The sequence below is a fragment of the Phyllobates terribilis genome, unplaced genomic scaffold (assembly GCF_046119375.1).
Source record: "Phyllobates terribilis strain yellow unplaced genomic scaffold, ASM4611937v1 Scaffold_2__4_contigs__length_985480577, whole genome shotgun sequence".
Lineage (NCBI taxonomy): Eukaryota > Metazoa > Chordata > Amphibia > Anura > Dendrobatidae > Phyllobates > Phyllobates terribilis.
Window position 1 is genome coordinate 870,822,215 of NW_027362762.1, and position 6,000 is coordinate 870,828,214.

Consider the following 6,000-nt stretch of genomic DNA (forward strand, 5'->3'; position numbering starts at 1 on the left):
TGTGCGCAGTATTTTTCCTGCCATCATTCTGGTTTTCGATGCAGAACATTCTGAAGCAAAAATGGTGCATGTGAGCATAGCCCAAAGGGGTTTTCTGAAAATATACTGTATAAAAATTATAATGAAATGATAAATCACTCGTGTCTCCAGCCCCAATGCTGCTGTGGTGTCTGCCAGTCATGGCTCTTGGCTGTAGTGATCTTGTGGATGTACCTTATGTTATAGCTTTGGGGGACTTCTAGGACTTTTTTTTATATCACTTTTTATTCTGCTGTTTGTGAGGTAGGATGTACAAAGACATTGTGCCAATGTTTTCTATTCTTTGACTGGGCTCATTCACACCACCGTATTTTTGGTCCAAGTGCTGTCCGTGAAAAAATTACGGACAGCACTTGACCCAATGTTATTCAATGGGGCAGTGCAGTAGAGTGATTTTTTTTTTTTTTTACACTGCCCAAATCTGCATGCAAAATATTGCAGCGTGCTCTCGTTTCTACTGTAAATTGGATGAGTCTCACCAATTCAAGTCTATGGGTGCGTAAAAAAAAAAATCAGATGCCATTCGGAGCCACTGTGTAGCATTCGATTTTTACGAATACATTACAATTCTGTAACATAGGAAACTGTAAATGGTCCTGTAAGTGATCAATAGATGCTGCTGCAAAAAACGGATTGTATACAGATGACAAATGAGAAAAAAATCCTCCCACTTTTCTGACCGAATCTCTGACCAATGTTTTATCTGCTAGTGTGAACCTACCCTAAGACCCCCTTCGCATGTACTTGTCTTTGATACGTGTAGCATCCGTTTTTACACTTACTGGAGACACAAATCCACAAGTACACATTATAACCTATGGAGCTGCGCACATGTCCATGTTTTCACACGGATCGTGTGTCCATGTGACCCACACGTAGACATGTCTGTTTTTCATGTATTTATTTATTAGTTTAAAAGATGTACAGCAAGCTAAATGTGGCACTCCAGGAGTCCAGTTGCCACATTGGCATTGCCTCCCTCACAGGGGTTGATGCCATGCCTAGAAGCAAGGAGGGGTCCTCTTATCAGGTAACACCAACATCCAACACATTTTCTGGCTCCAGACCAGAAGGGGGAGCTCTAACCCGGTTTCAGGGGAGCTTCCCCTTTAAATTGGAGCCTGTAGGCGTAGTTTAGAAAAGTCGGTTGGAATGAGAAAAGTCAGTAGGAGACAGGAGAGCGACGAGGGAGAACCTGGAGAGGGGAGCTGGGACCAAGCTCGCCCCAGAGAAAAGCGCGAGAAACCAGACACCGGAGTCTGTGGTTGTTCGGTTACTGAAGTCCCGGCAGCTAAATCTGGAGGGCAGGAGACTGCAGGTCCCCTGGCCCCACCAAATGCCCGGCGGCTCAGCAGCATACTAGAGCCCGGAGCCGCCACAAAGGAGCGACACCTGAAAAAGGCTTGAGCTGCCTGCCATACGGGCGAGGATTAAACGATTGCTCAGGAAAGAGGGCCGCAGCATAGCTTTAGGCAGCAGGGCCAAAGAGGACAGTGCAGAAGGAAGGCCTTCAACTCCACCTGGCGAGGTGGATCCCCAAATTGCTTCTAGGCCGCCCGGACCTCCATTACCTTCTGTTACCAGTGCCCCGGTCTACACCATCAAACCTCAACTAAAGGTAGAGGAAACCACCATTCTTGTGTTGTCTGGTCATTATCTGCACCCTCAGTCTTGCACCCCACTGTGTCCTTGAATAATTGCTTGGTTACACCAGCAACATCTACCTCATCAATCACCATACACTACCCTGGAGCTTAGCTCTGCCCGTGGAGAGCTGAACCATCTTTGCTGAGTCACCATCAGCCCCAGTGGATCTGCACCCCAGCGGCAGCCCCATATAGCCGCATACCATGAGTGGCGTCACGAACATTATCCCCAAATCTTTATTTCCCCAAATTGACTTTTACCGTTCTTTATTTGACCGCCCTGGGCCACGGACCGGGTCACTGCCACCGTGACTACCCCAATACAGGACAGGCCCGGCTAGCGAGTACCCCACGGCCCCAGGGGGCGCGTCACTACACATGCAAGGAACAAATTATATATTGCACGGATATCTATCTATCTATCTAGTATACTAAAAATGGAACAGGACCATACATTCAAGATTTCGGGTGCAAGGACACCAAACAAATATCCATTTGTATAAATATATATTCCAAAAAATGGTAGGCAGCACTCCAAGGATTTTCAGTTGAAAAAAGTGGACTTTATTAGCCAGGTGTGGCGACGTTTCGATTGAGTACAACTTTCATCAAGCTTTGTACATCTTTTAACCTAATAAATAAATAAATGAAAAAAAATATGTGAGTCCCCCTTCATTTTTGGTAACCAGCAATGGTAAAGCAGACAACTGAGAGCTGATATTATCAGGCTGGGAAGGTCCATGGTTATTGGGCCCTTCCCAGCCTAAAAATTCCGGACCGCAGCAGCCTCAGAAGTGGCATATCATATGAGATGCTCCAAGTCTAGTGGTTCGCCTTGACTCTTCCCGATGCCCCAGTGCATTTACTTTCAATGTATGGCTGGCTGGATAGCAGAGCCCATATGGCTTTGGAATGATGATTCCAGGTTACAAAAAGAACATTGATGCAATAAGACCGCCAGGTTTTACTAAGAGTAATATCTAGAACAGTTGCTAAAATGTGCACAGACCCAGAAGGTAAGATAATGCCATATGTGAGCAATCAGAGATGAATGGGGTATTAAGAAACCAGACGTTATTAGGGAATTGTGAGGCTTTCAAGGAACAATGCATCCCACAATCAATATAGAAATGGAGCATACAAGTCACTTTAATATAAAGCACTATCCTAAGAGAGACAATAGGACTGATTGCATAAGAAGGTGTTCACTTTGGTCCAAACTTGATTGAAAGGACACCTAACCCCATTACTGAAAATCACCAAATGTAACTGTGATTGCGGAAAGAAGGACACATACAGCAACACTTTATTTTATAATATGTACTATCTTTTTTTCTCCCAAAAAAAATCTACAATGAATCCTTTTTTATTTCAGTTTTCTAATGTAATTTAAAAAAAATGATTGTACTTCTTTTGAAAAAAATACTTTCTCTTTGATTCTTGTTGGCTTCAAGCAGGATGAATGTAATTTTATTTCGGAGCAAAGTGCTCAGTAAATTAATATCATTAGACATTACCTTGTTTGTTGTACAATAGGTACAGGAATATTGAAGGATGTGATATGAATCTGAATTAAATGGTTGACTTTTATTCCTTTGAGTGTCCTTGTTAAAGCCACATTACCTGGACTACCAATTTTACTGAATAAGATTTAAAGGGGTTGTTCTAAAAATAACATAGGTGATAAATGTATGATCGATTTGGGACTAATTGTAAGGATCCCTCATCGAATTCGAGAACAGGGATTCTAACGTTCAGGGTTGCCAACATACTCATATTTTTTCTTGACAACTGAACAAAAAAAAATCACAGACCGCCAAGAATTTTTACAAACTTAAACAATGACCCTTTTAGAAACCACATATCCATGTCAGGCCATGAACATAATGCGCAAGTGCAAATAAAAAAAAAATTAATAGGAGAAAATATTGATTGCAGCTCTGGATGTGACTGGAGCTTAAGACATGATGTAGCAGCTACAAATGATTAAATCTTTTGAAATTTGAATTCGCCCTCTACACTGATTGTTTTTCTTTTAAATTCGATTAGCAGCAAATGGCAAGTATTGCTAAGTCTTTGATATCCCAGAGACAATGTATAAAACAATGTATAATACTCTGAGAGTTGTAATTGTATTTAACCCCTTTTGAGCTCTTTCAAGCCAACACAGCCTTAGAAATGTTAAAGTGACCTCCACATGTATGGAAATGTGTAAAAAGATGGTAACTGGTGGTAACAAACAGCCTGTTTAACAATGCACAGCAATAACAAACTTGTTGGACTTTTTTAATTGAAAAGACAACCCACAAATTATTCCTATTTTGGTTTCCGCCACAGAAATGCTATTTGCAAGATGAAGAAACTATGGCATATACTCAATCTGTACAAAAATTATCCCTTTATTCAGAGAATAGAAACAGGTGTGCTGTTTTGAAAGTATAGAAGCTATGGCTATTCAATAAGGAGTGAAAAAATGATCTCTATTGCGAGATCTGCAACCAGTTTTCTATTCAGAAAATCAATAAACAATTACTATGGCATTTTGTCAAGCAATCCAAAAATTAGAATTCAATGAAAAAATACAGCGTCCAGATCTTCCATAAAATATCAAAAATTTATTATAAAGATTTAAAATAATTAGTGGAAAAAAGTAGCAACCTTATGCAGAGGGTTAGATACACGCATTTCGGAATAGAATCCTTACTCATTGCATACATACATATTATTCCTTTTTTTCGGGAGCATGAACAGGTTAGTTCTTTCAAAATGAAGAAGCAATAACATGTCAACAAGCCATGAAAAAGTATCCCTCTTTTGGGAACAATTTCCTGCTTGTGTACTTTGAAAAGGGTATGGTTCCCAGCAACAGTATAGTAAAGAAATACAACACACTGGACAAGGAGGCGATGTGTGTGGGCATCTGGTGGCAGAGACAATGGAAGTGACAGCGGCAGGAACCGCACAGTATAAAATCTTATGGGGCAAACAGAGAGATGTCTGGCAGTGAGGGCCAGCTCTGGCAGTAACAGCTGCAGCAGAACAGTATGTCACTATTACAGTGGGCAGGCAGGAGAGGTGTGCCTGGCATAGCTGACTAGTGTCATTAGTTTCATGATATGTACTGTAATTATGACGTGGCAGGAAAGTGTATGTCTCATGCTGTAACACCAATTCGCAGCGCTTTACCTTATCTGACTGAAAAGAATGAGGGTGGTGGGTGGAATCATTGATATGCCCTTTGCTGTTGGGAATGGGGTCATGTCTATTATGGAGGATGTGTCAAATGAGGCAAAAAACTGCCACAGAGGCTACACCACCTGTCGTGGTGGTGCATCACTGCCGCTTAAAACTTTCATCCTGTGAGACATGAAACTCGTGTATTGTCCCTTTCCTTAGTTGCTACGATATGACAAGTGTTTACAGTACTGTGCACTTTGGAGCTCAAAAACAAGCGAAGAGAGAGGCCCACATTCTCCTCCATGTGAGAACACAGAGTGGACATCTTATTCTGAAAGAAATAAAGGCGACTGGGTATCTTCCAGCAAGAGTAAGCGCACACCATTGATTCTCGAAAGGCAGTCGACTGCACTAGTTGATAGGACAGCCACTGCACCATCAGCAACCTGACCAGGTGAGAGTTTAGTGTGCACAAAAACTGAAGACTTGGAGCATCCGCCTGTTTCCTTGACACACAATCAGGGTTGGTTATGTGGCAAGGCAACATAGAAAGAGGAGGAGGACTACTCAGAGCAGGACTAGTAGTGGTGGATGACAATAATGGTGATGATGACGCCAACCTACTTGAGGATGTGACTTGGTTGACAGAAATACAAGCATGATGAGGAGGGGTAAAAGGACACTTTGAGGCTTACTCTGATTGCTGGCCAGCTTGCTTTTTTTTAAATGAGTAGGTGATTTTTCTTCATGGGCTGAAGGAAAGCCATAGTTCCTAGACTATTCGAGCCTTGATGTCTACAGCTCCTTTTCCTACTGCAGGGCCTGAAAACTGACGAAGATTTGTCTGTTGGTAACATGGAGAACAACTCCAACACCTGAGATGGCCGCACCTATGACTCACCACCATAACCAGAGCTTTTAGGTGCTGTTTAGCTTCCTCCATCAATAGCATGTGACATGCAGCATCACCTATCCCTTAGCTGACCACAGAAGAAACAAATTTTGTCTCAGAGGATCATTTAGTCACAGGTCACCTCTTATATGTATTGCCAAGACCAACACCATCATCCTTTGATGATATCACTTCCTCAGCACTCAGCCAGCTTTTCATAGCGCTTGCTAGCATCCTTCCTCCATT